The sequence below is a fragment of the Triticum aestivum genome, chromosome 5A, assembly GCF_018294505.1.
Source record: "Triticum aestivum cultivar Chinese Spring chromosome 5A, IWGSC CS RefSeq v2.1, whole genome shotgun sequence".
NCBI lineage: Eukaryota > Viridiplantae > Streptophyta > Magnoliopsida > Poales > Poaceae > Triticum > Triticum aestivum.
Window position 1 is genome coordinate 450,751,427 of NC_057806.1, and position 15,616 is coordinate 450,767,042.

The window sequence follows — 15,616 nt, forward strand, 5'->3', positions numbered from 1 at the left end:
CGAAAAACATGTTCGGGGAAAAGAGAGAGTTGCCATGTGCTTACAAGCACGCTAGGGCAGTTTCCATTTAAAAAGAAAGAGTTGCCATCTGCTTACGTGCACGCTAGGGTAGTTTGTCATGTATCATGCAAAACATATGGCAACTGACATGTTCGGGTAAAAAAAAGAGTTGTCATCTGCTTGCAATCACATTAGGGCAGTTGCCATGTACACTGCAAAACGCATGGCAACTGGCAGCTTGGGTGTGGGAGAGGAGGCGGGCGTGTAGGCGAGATGGCAAACGCCCACACACCAGTCCTTGTGCGTGACTGAAAATTGGTGTGTGGGCAAACTGCTAAACACCCATACACCGGCCCCTCCGTGTGGTAAAACGGATGTGTGGGCGACCTCCCTTACACACCACACACGTGAGTTGTCCTACGTGGCATACAAAATCAGCTAATTTGTGCCAAGATTCATGCAGAAGTTACTGAACGGTGATGGATACGTATGATCAAGATGATCAACGCCCACACGTGTGGGCGTTAACATTTCCGTAACTTTATGCTAAATCAACGAGAAGTAATATGATAAAAGGAAACTAATAATATGTGAGATCACCTTCCTAACAATATGTGAGATCACCTTCCTAATATGAAACGGAGCTTAGGAAGATTGTACTCTAGTATTATTAGCAGTCATTATGCTAAATCTTTCAATCAGACTCACGCAATAAATTATGATGGTCATATCGAATTTCAAAGATATTGTTATGGGCTTTAAAGTGTTGGATCTCCACTTTTAAAAGGGGTTGATAGGCCGGCATCCACAGTTTAATTTCGCTTTACCTCCCGCCATCACCCCTTCACGCTAGGTTTTTCACCCTCACATTCAGAACCGAATCAATTTGTCCGACTCTCTTTTCGTTTTTTCGTGCTTGCTTTGACAGGTGGTGATTCAATTCAATCACGTAAATAATACGTAACTAAGAATTTAGAAATAACGTCATATATGTGAGATCACCTTACTAAAAGATACATAAGAGATCTTTCTCAATAACCTTTCAAAACAAAATGAGATATTCTTAAATAACAAATTGATAATCCGGCACACTACGACATGTACTATTGAATAACAATAACAACTTTTCGAATACAATAAAAATAACCTATATTTTTACTTACCAAATCACATATTTTAACTATTATTAAAACTCAATCTGCATGTCCTCCCATAGTTTGAACACATCTTCCACTCCCACCGATCCGATTTTTATGCAAATATAAAACCCACCTCCGGATCTCTTTTTTTTTTCATAAAGAACTAACTTCCACCCGGTGGTGGTTTCCATTTTTCACGTACCAAAGCCTTCTCTTTCCATACATAGTTAACTTCCACATAATCAGAAGTTTTCTACCCTTGCGTGCGACACATTAAAAGTGCCTGACAGAACTGCTCTCCCGTCTCACCACCACATTCCCCGGTGTGGCTAATGTTGAAGAACGTAGCAGAAATTCAAAATTTTCTACGCATCACCAAGATCAATTTATGGAGTAATCTAGCAATGAGGGAAGGAGAGTGCATCTACATACCCTTGTAGATCGCTAAGCGGAAGCGTTCAAGTGAACGGGGTTGATGGAGTCGTACTCATCGTGATCCAAATCACCGATGATCGTAGTGCCGAACGGACGGCACCTCCGCGTTCAACACACGTACAGCCCGGTGACGTCTCCTACGCCTTGATCCAGCAAGAGGAGAAGGAGAGGTTGGGGAAGACTCCATCCAGCAGCAGCACGACGGCGTGGTGGTGGTGGAGGAGCGCGGGACTCCAGCAGGGCTTCGCCAAGCACTACGAGAGACGAGGAGGGAGAGGGGTAGGACTGCGCCAACAGGGAGATTGAATCGCGTGTTGGGCTGCCCCTTTGCCTCCACTATATATAGGGGGAGAGGGAGGGCTGCGCCCCCACCTAGGGTTCCCACCCCAAGGGGTGCGGCAGCCCTAGATCCCATCTAGGGTGGCGGCGACAAGGGGGGGAGGGGGAGGCGCACCTAGGGTGGGCCTTAGGGCCCATCTGCCCTAGGGTTTGCCCCCTTCCCCTCTTGGAGGCGCCTTGGGCCTTGGTGGGAGGCGCCCTAGCCCACCTAGGGGCTGGTCCCTTCCCACTATTGGCCCATGTAGGCCTCCGGGGCTGGTGGCCCCACCTGGTGGACCCCCGGACCCCTCCGGTGGTCCCGGTACACTATCGGTGATGCCCGGAACAATTCCGGTGGCCAAAACCATACTTCCTATATATCAATCTTTACCTCCGGACCATTCCGGAACTCCTCGTGACGTTCGGGATCTCATATGGGACTCCGAACAACATTCGGTAACCGCATACATACTTTTCCTATAACCCTAGCGTCATCGAACCTTAAGTGTGTAGACCCTACGGGTTCGGGAGTCATGCAGACATGGCCGAGACAACTCTCCGGTCAATAACCAACAGCAGGATCTGGATACCCATGTTGGCTCCCACATGTTCCACAATGATCTCATCGGATGAACCACGATGTCAAGGACTTAATCAATCCCGTATATAATTCCCTTTGTCCATCGGTACGATACTTGCCCGAGATTCGATCGTCGGTATCCCGATACCTTGTTCAATCTCGTTACCGGCAAGTCTCTTTACTCGTACCGTAACACATCATCCCGTGATCAACTCCTTGATCACATTGTGCACATTATGATGATGTCCTACCGAGTGGGCCCAGAGATACCTCTCCGTTTACACGGAGTGACAAATCCCAATCTCTATTCGTACCAACCCAACAGACACTTTCGGAGATACCTGTAGTGTACCTTTATAGCCACCCAGTTACGTTGTGACGTTTGGCACACCCAAAGCACTTCTACGGTATCCGGGAGTTGCACAATCTCATGGTCTAAGAAAATGATACTTGACATTAGAAAAGCTTTAGCATACGAACTACATGATCTTTGTGCTAGGCTTAGGATTGGGTCTCGTCCATCACATCATTCTCCTAATGATGTGATCCCGTTATCAACGACATCCAATGTCCATGGTCAGGAAACCGTAACCATCTATTGATCAACGAGCTAGTCAACTAGAGGCTTACTAGGGACATGGTGTTGTCTATGTATCCACACATGTATCTGAGTTTCCTATCAATACAATTCTAGCATGGATAATAAACGATTATCATGAACAAGGAAATATAATAATAACCAATTTATTATTGCCTCTAGGGCATATTTCCAACAGTCTCCCACTTGCACTAGAGTCAATAATCTAGTTCACATCGCCATGTGATTAACACTCACAGGTCACATCGCCATGTGACCAACATCCAAGAGTCTACTAGACTCAATGATCTAGTTCACATCACTATGTGATAAACACTCAAAGAGTTCTGGGTTTGATCATGTTATGCTTGTGAGAGAGGTTGTAGCCAACGGGTCTTGCCATATTCAGATCCCTATGTATTTCGCAAAACTTTATATCGTAGATGCTGCTACCACGTTCCACTTGGAGCTATTCCAAATTGTTGCTCCATTATACGTATCCGGTATCTCTACACAGAGCTATCCAGATAGGTGTTAAGCTTGCATTGACGTAACTCTTTATGTCGAACTCTTTATCACCTCCATAAACGAGAAACATTTCCTTATTCCTCTAAGGATAATTTTGACCGCTATCTGGTGATCTACTCCTAGATCACCTGTGTACCCTCTTGCCAGACATGTGGCAAGGCACACATCAGGTGTGGTACTCAGCGTGGCATACCGTATAGAGCCTATGACAAGAGCATAGGGGACGACCTTCGTCCTTCCTCTTTCTTCTGTCGTGGTCAATCTTTGAGTCTTACTCAACTTCACCCCTTACAACTCAGGTGAGAACCCCTTCTTTGACTGATCTATTTTGAACTCTTTCAAAAACATGTCAAGGTGTGCGTTCTTTGAAAGTATCATCAGACGTCTTGATCTATTTCTATAGATCTTGATGCCCAATATGTAAGCAGCTTTATCCAGGTCTTCCTTTGAAAATCACTCTTCAAACAACCGTTTGTGCTTTCCAGAAATTCTACATTATTTCGAATCAGCAATATGTCATCCACATATACTTATCAGAAATGTTGTAGTGCTCCCACTCACTTTCTTGTAAATACAAGTTTCTAGCAAACATTGTATAAACCTAAATGCTTTGATCACTCCATCAAAAACATATATTCCGATTCCGAGATGCTTGCTCTAGTCCATAGAAGGATTGCTGGAGCCAGCATACCTTTTAGCATCCTTAGGATCGTCAAAACCTTTTATTGTATCACATACAAATTTTCTTACGAAAACTGGTAAGAAAACTTGTTTTGACATCCATCTGTAAGATTTCATAATCGAAAAATACAGCTAATGCTAACATGATTCCGACGGACTTAAACATCGCTACGGGTGAGAAATTCTCATCGTAGTCAACTCCTTTAACTTGTGAAAAGACTCTTTCCCACAAGTCGAGCTTCATAGACGGTAACATTACCGCCCACGTCCGTCTTCTCTTAAAGATCCATTTATCTCAATGGCTTGCCGATCATCGGGCAAGTCCACCAAAGTCCATACTTTGTTCTGATATATGGATCCTATTTCGGATTTCATGGCTTCTTTTGTCGGAATACGGGCCCACCATCGCTTCTCCATAGCTCGTAGGTTCATTGTTGTCTAACAACATGATATCTAAGACAGGATTACCGTACCACTTAGGAGTAGTACATATCCTTGTCGACCTACGAGGTTCGATAGCAACTTGATCCGAAGCTTCATGATCACTATCATTAACTTCCTATTCAATAGACGTAGGCGCCATAGAAAACATCTTTCTGTGTTGCGTCACTCTCTGGTTGAAGTAAAGGTTCGACAACCTCATCAAGTTCTATCTTCCTCCCACTCAATTCTTTTGAGAGAAACTCCTTCTCGAGAAAGGACCCATTCTTAGCGACAAACAATTTGCCCTCGGATCTGAAATAGAAGGTATACCCAACTGTCACCTTTGGGTATCCTATGAAGATGTGTTTGTCTGCTTTGGGTTCGAGCTTCTCTGGCTGAAGCGTTAAGCATCGCAGCCCCAAACATTAAGAAACGACAACTTTGGTTTCTTGCCAAACCAATGTTCATACGATGTCGTCTCAACGGACTTAGATGGTGTCCTATCTAAAGTGAATGCAGCTGTCTCTAACGCATAACCTCAAAATGAAAACGGTAGATCGGTAAGAGACATCATAGATCGCACCATATCTCATAAGGTTCGATTACGACGGCCGGACACACCATTACTCTGTGGTGTTCTAGGTGGCTTCAACTGTGAAACAATTCCACAATGTCTTAAGTGATTGCCAAACTCATAACTCAGAAAATCCCCTTTTGATCAGATCGTAGGAACATGATCTTTTTGTTATGATGATTCTTAACTTCACTCTGAAATCGCTTGAACTTTTCAAACGTTTCAGACTTGTGCTTCATTAAGTAAATATACCTATATCTACTCAAATCGTCAGTGAAGATGAGAAAATAGCGATATCCACCGCACGCTTCAATTCTCATTGGATCACACGCATCAGCATGTATGATTTCCAACAAGTTACTTGCCCATTTCATTGTACCTGAAAACGGGGTCTTAGTCATCCTGTCCATGAGGCATGGCTCGCATGTGTCCAGTGATTCAAAATCAAGTGACTCCAAACATCCATTGACATGGAGTTTCTTCATGCATCTTATGCCAATATGACCTAAGCGGCAGTGCCACGAGAAAGTGGTACTATCATTATTAACTCTACATCTTTTGGCGTGAACATGTGTATTACCACGACCGAGATTCAATGAACCATTCACATAGGGTGCATGACCATGAAAGGTATCATTCATGTAAACAGAATAACCATTATTCTCTAATTTAAATGAATGACCGTATTGCAATGAACATGATCTAATCATATTCATGCTCAACGTAGACACCTGATAACATTTATCTAGGTTCAATACTAATCCCGAAGGCAGATGGAGCGTGCGATGGTGATCTCATCAACTTTGGAAACACTTCCAACACACATCGTCACCTCGCCCTCAGCCAGTCTCTGTTTAGTCCGTAGCTTTTGCTTCAAGTCACCAATAATAGTAACTGAACCGTTATCCAATACCCAGGTGCTACCAGGAGTACTAGCGAGGTACACATTAATAACACGTATATACTTTGTTGAAGTTGCCAGCCTTCTTATCTACCATGTATTTGGGGTAATTCCGCTACCAGTGACTGTTCCCCTTACAATAGAAGCACTTAGTCTCGGGTTTGGGTTCAACCTTGGGTTCCTTCACTGGAGCGGCAACTGGTTTGCCATCCATGAAGTTTCCCTTCTAGCCCTTGCCCTTCTTGAAACCAGTGGTCTTGTTAAACCATCAACACTTGATGCTCCTTCTTGATTTCTACCTTTTGCGGTCTTAAGCACCGCGAATAGCTCCGGGATCAACTCCATCCCTTGAATGTCATAGTTCATCACGAAGATCTAGTAGCTTAGTGATAGTGGCTAGAGAACTCTATCAATCACTATCTTATCTGGAAGTTTAACTCCCACTTGATTTAAGTGATTGTAGCACCCAGACATTCTGAGCACATGCTCACTAGCTGAGCTATTCTCCTCCATCTTGTTGGCAAAAGAACTTGTCAGAGGTCTCACACCTCTCAACATGGGCATGAGCCTGAAATCCCAATTTCAGCTCTTGGAACATCTCATATGTTCTATGGCGTTCAAAACGTCATTGGAATCCCGATTCTAAGCCGTAAAGTATGGTGCACTAAACTATCAAGTAGTCATCAGGATGTGTCTGTCAGGTGTTCACAACATCCACAGATGACGTTGTAGGGGTTTGCACATCGAGCGGTGCATCAAAGACGTAAGCCTTCTGTGTAGCAGTGAGGACACTCCTCAGATTACGGACCTAGTCCGCATTAGTGCTTACAATATCATTCAACTTGGCATTTCTCTAGGAACGTATTGAAACAGGGAGCTACAACATGAGATATTTATCTACAACATATTTGCAAAGACAATTTAGACTATGTTCATGATAATTGAGTTCATCTAATGAACTCCCACTCAGATAGACATCCCTCTAGTCATCTAAGTGAAACATGATCCGAGTCAACTAGGTTGTGTCCGATCATCACGTGAGACGGACTAGACAACAATGGTGAACATCTTCATGTTGATCGTATCTTCTATACGACTCATGCTCAACCTTTCGGTCTTCCGTGTTCCGAGGCCATGTCTGTACATGCTAGGCTCGTCAAGTCAACCTAAGTGTATTGCGTGTGTAAATCTGGCTTACACCCGTTGTATTCGAACGTTAGAATCTATCACACCTGATCATCATGTGGTGCTTCGAAACAACGAACCTTCGCAACGGTGCACAGTTAGGGGGAACACCTTTCTTGAAATTTTAGTGAGGGATCATCTTATTTAAGCTACCGTCGTTCTAAGCAAATAAGATGTAAAACATGATAAACATCACATGCAATCGAATAGTGACATGATATGGCCAATATCATTTTGCTCCTCTCGATCTCCATATTCGGGGCTCCATGATCATCGTTGTCACCGGCATGACACCATGATCTCCATCATCATGATCTCCATCATCGTGTCTTCTTGAAGTTGTCTCGTCATCTATTACTTCTACTACTATGGCTAACGCTTTAGCAATAAAGTAAAGTAATTACATGACGTTTATGTTGACACGCAGGTCATAAATAAATAAAGACAACTCTTATGGCTCCTGCCGGTTGTCATACTCATCGACATGCAAGTCGTGATTCCTATTACAAGAACATGATCAATCTCATACATCACATATATCATTCATCACATCCTTTTGGCCATATCACATCACAAGGCATATGCTGCAAAAACAAGTTAGACGTCCTCTAATTGTTTTTGCAAGTTTTTGCGTGGCTGCTATAGGTTTCTAGCAAGAACGTTTCTTACCTACGCGAAAACCACAACGTGATATGCCAATTTCTATTTACCCTTCATAAGGACCCTTTTCATCGAATCCAATCCGACTAAAGTGGGAGATGTCGTGGATCTAAGTCTGACAGTAGAGTGGGGGGTAGGTATGGAGAGGCAAGGTCCTAGCTATGGAGAGGTTGTAAACACAAGAGATGTACGAGTTCAGGCCCTTCTCGGAGGAAGTAAAAGCCCTACGTCTTGGAGCCCGGAGGCGGTCGAGTGGATTATGTGTATATGGATTACAAGGTGCCGAACCCTTCTACCTGTGGAGGGGGGTGGCTTATATAGAGTGCGCCAGGACCCCAGCCAGCCCACGTAGGAGAGGGTTTAAGGTGCGTTAAGTCCGGGGCGTTACTGGTAACGCCCCACATAAAGTGTCTTTACTATCATAAAGTCTACTTAATTACAGACCGTTGCAGTGCAGAGTGCCTCTTGACCTTCTGGTGGTCGAGTGAGTCTTCATGGTCGAGTCCTTCAAGTCAGTCGAGTGAGTCCCTCGTAGGTCGACTGGAAGGTGATTTCTTCTAAGGGTGTCCTTGGGCAGGGTACTTAGATCAGGTATGTGACCCTACCCTAGGTACATGACTCCATCATTAGCCCCCGAATGGATTGAGGCTTGAGTGATGAAGGAGTTGATGTTGTTTCCGATTAGCCTTCGCATACTGGTCGTGCGTTGTTTTGAACTAAAAAATCTCTTTGTTGAAAGTGAGCAACTTTTCTTCAATCGACTCGATCCATTCTTTTCCTTCGTCGAGTGAACTTTTGGACTTCGCCGATTTCCGAGCGACGGATCGCAGGAAATCCCGCGTTTGGCAGACCGATCTGCCGCTCGCGGATTCCGCGGGATGCGAAATTTGGGGAAGCGCGCGAAGCGGGGCGGACCGCGGTGTTCGGACGGGATAGGGCATAGACGCCTCGATCCCCGCGCCGCTTTTTTTGCCACGTATCGCGTCCGCATAACTGTTCAGGATATGATTAGATTGACCGGGCCCACCCGTCATCCACTCGGAAGGGATCTTATAAATGCGCCCAGCGAGGGTTTTTTGAACAGTGCCTCAGCATTCTCTCTCTGCTCCCTTCGTCTCCGCCCAACGTGCTCGCTCTCGCCTCCGCACAACATCCCCTCGCGCGTCCCGCCGGCAGCCATGGTCAAGGAGAAGACGGTGGCGTTGGAACGCGCGAAGAAGGCGTCGGCGATGGAGAAGGCGAAGGGGAGATCCAACAGTCGTGGCGGGTCTTCGTCTAGATCTCGCCTGCCGAAAGGCTGGGTCTAGGGAGATTGGATCCAGTCGACCATCACGGAGAAGGATCTCCTCGACATGGCCAACGAGGGCCTGATCCCTCATGGAGCTGGGAGGCTTCCGGGGAAAGAGTGGCAGCCCCATCCGGAAGAGGGTGAGTGCGTGCTTCTGGCTACCCATGTCGACCGCGGATTTTCTTTGCCGCCGAGCATTTTCTTCCGTGGTTTCTTGAACTTCTTTGGAGCGCAACTCCACCACTTCACCCCGAATTCTATTGCCTATCTTGCCGCGTTTGTGTCCATGTGTGAGAGTTTCCTGGGTTGTCGACCGCATTGGGGTTTGTTCAAGCACATATTCACGTGTCGCTCTCAGACGTGAAGAAGGCGAGCCCAGGTGACGAAAAAACCCGAGTTGTCCAAATGTGTGGGGGTCTGGGGATCCAGGTGAGGAACAAGAGCACCTTCCCAGCCATGACATTTCCCGAGTCAGTCAGAGGCTGGCAGTCGACTTGGTTCTACTGCCAGGATCAGTCGACGCCGGGGCAGTCGAGTGGACTCCCTCAGTTCACCATGGGCCGAGTGAACAAACCCTCCTCTCTGAAGGTGATTCCGGAGGAGAAAGCTGACGTGAAGATGCTGATGGAGCGTGTAGTTCAGTTGGTTCGGGAGGGAGTGACGGGTATGGATCTCCTGGAGGTTTTCCTTAGGCGTCGTATCCAGCCTCTTCAGTTCCGGAGCCATTGCATGTGGTTGTACTGCGGGACTGAGGATGTGACTTGGGTCAATCCAGAAACAGTCGACGATGCCACTCTGGAAAGGTGGATGGCCGCTGTTACTGGGAACAAGGATAACCCTCGCGGAGCCAGAAGGATTCCTCCACTCGACTGCCACAGTGATCCAAACAAGGTATGTCTGCTCGACTTCCCATTGTATTCTCGTCACATTTATTTCTGTTTTCTCTGTTGATCGGTCGACTGATCTTTGTATTGATGTCTATCAGGCCCTCACTGAGCTGTACTCGATGCCCAACGGAGCACAGGCTCCGACTGAGGAGGGAGAAGCGAGCGGGGGCGAGAGCCGGGAGGAGGAGTGGGACTCGGACGCCGCTGAGGACGATGATGATGATGATGACGATGATGACGATGATGATGATGATGGTGAGGACGAGGAAGAGGAGGAGGAGGAGGTTGCACCACCGCGCTCGGAAAGGCGGTCGAAGCTTGTCCATGACCCTGCGACTGAACGTGGCAAGGGGGTTGCGACTGTCACACAGTCGACCAAGCGCCCTCGGACCACATCTCCGGCGCCAACTGAAAAGGCGTCGAAGCAGCCCAGGGCGGCCCCGTCAAAGCCGACCAAGCTCCTGCCGAAGATGAAGGTGTCCATCCCCACCATATCAGGGTAATCATGCTGCTTAAGTCTTCTTGTTTTGTATGAACTTTATCTCTGGTTGGCGCTGGAGTTAGTCGACTAATTCCTTGGAGTTGCAGTGCTGCTACTTCTGAGACCTCAGCCCGGGCTGACGACCATGAGATGGAGGACGCAGCAACCTCAAAACCTGCTACTATACTCTTAACACCGTTTCTAGTCGACTGACTCATGATCTCTAACTCTGATTCTTTTCTGTAGCTCCATCCAATGTTGTTATCACTCTCCCTGATGATGATGAAGATGAGGAACCGCTGAAGCACAGAAGGAGTAGGAAAGCGTCTGCCGGCAGGGTGCTCCAGGATGTGACGGTGCCTGAGACCCTGGTCGCGGAGGAAGAGAACACCACTCGACACACTGTGTCCTTCGCAGATCCGCTGACGAGTGCTCTGCAGCCCTCCCTCTTCACGATGCACCACGTCCCAGAGGACCAAGCTGGCGCCGCGAAGGAGGCGATACGCCAGGCAGGGATCATGATGGAGCAGTTGAAGACCATCCGGGATGCGAGCCAGGCAGCTTACGACGCTAGTTCCGCCCTTCAAAGCAATGTTCAGGTCAGTCGACCACCACTTGTTCTGTTAGGATATGCTATCAAAAACTTTTCTTTCCAGAATTTATAGTAATCACCCACTGGGTGTGTCGATTTAAACTCCGTGTTAGCGGGGGCACGCTGAGTGCACCCGCTGGGTGTAGTCCCCAAGGCTAAGGTCGACTGCTGGCAGTCGGCCTTAGGCTTTATAAGTTCAGTCTTTCCGTCATTCGACTATGGCGAATTGATTTCGCAAACCGGTGGGGGCACGCTGAGTGCACCCACTGGGTGTAGTCCCCAAGGCTAAGGTCGACTGCTGGCAGTCGGCCTTAGGCTTTTTTTTGAGGTCGACTGGTCGATTCCGTCTTCAACAGGATTAGTGGGGGCACGCTGAGTGCACCCACTGGGTGTAGTCCCCGAGACTACGGTCGAATGCTTGTATTCGACTGTAGTCTTAGAAACGCATGATTTTTTCTGTTCCACTCGGAAGTGAATTATCTTTGACATTTAGTCGATTGATTCTTCCCAGAGATCCTGTGACCTTGCGGCTCGCTACACTGAGCTGGAAAACAAGCACATTCAGCTCGAGCTGGATTTGAAGCTGGCTCAGGAGAATCTGACGAAGGCAAAGGAGGAGACCAAAGGTATGTTTGGTGAGACCTTGACGACTGCTTTTGCCCTTTATTTGTTTCAAAATCTGATCTTGCTGTAACTTGCAGGTAAGGTGAAGGAGGCCCAACAGAAAAAAGACCTTGAACTAGCTGAGAGGATCAAGCTTGCCGACGAGAAGTTAGCTTCAGTCACCAAGCTTGAACAAGAAAATACCAATCTGAAAGCTGCTCTTGAGAAGAAAAATGATCTGGAGGCCTTCCTGAATGGTCTAGCCAAGAAGCTGTTCCTTATGCTTGAAGGTAAACCTTTATGCTCAACAATCATTTTCAACTGTGATTTTTCCATTCGACCGTTGCCTTGACTCGGTGATCGCCCTTGCAGAATTTTGTCAAGACTTTGAAGAAGAGACTAGCCGGCTGGAACCAAACCTCGACCCCGTCAATTCTCCGGTGGACGACGAAGTTGCCATGAATGTTTTCCGACTGGAGTCCCGTGTCGCAGCTGTCGTGGACTATCTCGCAAGGCTGAAGGTCACCACATCTCGCATCGACTCAACGCTCTGGCCCGGGGAGACACTCCAGCACGACCTCGAGTCGCTGATGGCTCGCTTGAACACAGTCCCTGGTCGAGTGCAGGAGTGGAAAAAGTCATCGGCTCGGTGCGGTGCAGATGTTGCTCTGTGTCTGGCCCGAGTCCACTGCAAAGATGCGCGAGAAGACAAGCTGGCGGCCCTCCGGGTGGCCAACACCAAGAAACATGACTTCCGGTCCTTTATGGAAACTTTCATTGCTGCTGCCACTCGGATCGCAGATGGAATTGATCTCGATGAGTTTGTTGCACCTTCCAGACCTCCACAGGAGGGGTAAAAAACTTCTTTTAAGCTCGATGCTTTAAATTTGCCTCGGTATGCCGAGTGGAGTTGTAACCGATAAACCTTAATAGGCTTAGCGCCTAAGCACTTTCGGTTCCTTTAGGTATCGTTCTGAACTTGAATTCGATGTTTGAGTATGATTGCTTTTGGCTTGAAATGTCTTTTGTAGGTTCAAAGCAAGACACTCACTGCAGTCGACTTACTCCATAATCCACTTAGGCGAGCACTGGGCTGCAGCTAAGCCCCCGAGTGAGAGGTTTGCTCTTCACTCGGTAGGATTTTTATATCTTAGGCGAGCACTGGGCTGCAGCTAAGCCCCCGAGTGAGAGGTTTGCTCTCCACTCGGTAGGATTTTTATATCTTAGGCGAGCACTGGGCTGCAGCTAAGCCCCCGAGTGAGAGGTTTGCTCTTCACTCGGTAGGATTTTTATATCTTAGGCGAGCACTAGGCTGCAGCTAAGCCCCCGAGTGAGAGGTTTGCTCTTCACTCGGTAGGATTTTTATATCTTAGGCGAGCACTTGGACTGCAGCTAAGCCCCCGAGTGAGAGGTTTGCTCTTCACTCGGTAGGATTTTTATAACTTAGGCGAGTACTTGGACTGCAGCTAAGCCTCCGAGTGGAAGTCTGGCTTACCACTCGGTAGGATTTTTATAACTTAGGGGAGCACTGGGCTGCAGCTAAGCCCCCGAGTGAGAGGTTTGCTCTTCACTCGGTAGGATTTTTATAACTTAGGCGAGTACTTGGACTGCAGCTAAGCCTCCGAGTGGAAGTCTGGCTTACCACTCGGTAGGATTTTTATAACTTAGGCGAGCACTGGGCTGCAGCTAAGCCCCCGAGTGAGAGGTTTGCTCTTCACTCGGTAGGATTTTTATATCTTAGGCGAGCACTAGGCTGCAGCTAAGCCCCCGAGTGAGAGGTTTGCTCTTCACTCGGTAGGATTTTTATATCTTAGGCGAGCACTCGGACTGCAGCTAAGCCCCCGAGTGAGAGGTTTGCTCTTCACTCGGTAGGATTTTTATAACTTAGGCGAGCACTGGGCTGCAGCTAAGCCCCCGAGCGAGAGGTTTGCTCTTCACTCGGTAGGATTTTTATAACTTAGGCGAAACGGATTCGCAGCTAAGCCTCCGAGTGGGAGTCTGGCTCACCACTCGGTAAGGATTTTTACAAACTTAGGCGAAACGGATTCGCGGCTAAGTCACCCACTGAGGGGAAAATTTTATTGGACAAAAATAAAAAGTGACAAAAATTATGGAGGAACTATGACACTATTATTTTGAAATCCATGAACTACAGGAGTACTTTATTGCAACTCATCCGAGTGATAAACTTAAGTGTAAAATGGGCGGAGTAGTTCCGCGTTCCAAGCTCGGGGCTCGTTGATATTATGTTCGACGTTGTAAAGACGGTACACCCCGTTGTGGAGAACTTTGGTGACGATGAAGGGTCCTTCCCAAGAAGGAGCAAGCTTGTGTGGTTTCTTCTGATCCACTCGGAGGACTAAATCTCCTTCTTGGAAGGCTCGACCCCTCACATTTCTGGCGTGGAAACGACGCAAATCTTGTTGGTAGATGGTCGATCGGATCAGATCCATCTCCCTTTCTTCCTCTAAAAGGTCGACTGCGTCCTGCCGCGCTTGTTCAGCTTCTGCTTCGTTGTAGATCTCAACTCGAGGAGCATTGTGGAGAAGATCACTCGGCAAGACTGCTTCAACTCCGTAGACCAAGAAGAATGGAGTTCTTCCGGTCGACCGATTAGGTGTGGTCCGCAGTCCCCAAAGCACCGAGGGAAGTTCGTCGACCCAAGCTCCAGCTGCATGCTTGAGATCACGCATCAGTCGGGGTTTCAATCCCTTGAGAATCAGGCCATTGGCTCGCTCTGCTTGTCCATTCGTCTACGGATGGGCGACCGAAGCGTAGTCGACTCGTGTGCCTTGAGAGTTGCAGAAATCCCTGAATTCTTCCGAGTCAAAGTTCGACCCATTATCCGTAATGATGCTGTGCGGGACTCCATATCTGAATATCAGTTCCCTGATGAAGCTAACAGCAGCACCGGCGTCAAGGTTCTTGATTGGTTTAGCCTCAATCCACTTGGTGAACTTGTCGACTGCCACCAGTACATGCGTGAAGCCACTTCGCCCTGTTCTCAAAGGACCGACCATGTCCAACCCCCATACTGCGAAAGGCCAGACGAGTGGAATGGTCTTCAGAGCTGATGCAGGCTTGTGCGACATATTAGAGTAGAACTGACATCCCTCGCACTTATCCACTATTTCCTTTGCCATCTCATTCGCCTTTGGCCAGTAAAATCCGTCTCGGTATGCTTTGGCCACGATGGTCCGAGAGGACGCGTGATGACCACAGGTTCCCGAGTGGATATCATTAAGGATGATTCGACCTTCTTCTGGTGTTATGCACTTCTGACCAACTCCAGTCGCGCTTTCTCTATACATCTGTCCTTTGATTACGGTAAAGGCTTTAGATCGACGGACGATCTGTCGAGCCTCTTCCTCATCCTCCGGGAGCTCTTTTCTCAGGATATACGCGATATACGGAACTGTCCAGTCGGGAATGACCACCAAGACCTCCATGACCAAGTCGACTACTGCTGGGACCTCAACCTCAGTCGGATCTGTGGCACTCTTGGGCTGTGGAGCTTCTTCGGTGAAAGGGTCTTCTTTGACTGACGGAGTGTGTATATGCTCCAAGAACACACCACTCGGAATGGCCCCTCTCTTGGAACCTATCTTTGCTAGATCATCAGCTGCTTGATTTTTCAGTCGGGGTATATGATGGAGCTCCAACCCCTCGAACTTCTTTTCCAGCTTCCTCACTGCACTGCAGTATCCAGTCATGGCTGGGCTTCTCACGTCCCACTCCTTCATCACTTGGTTGACCACTAAATC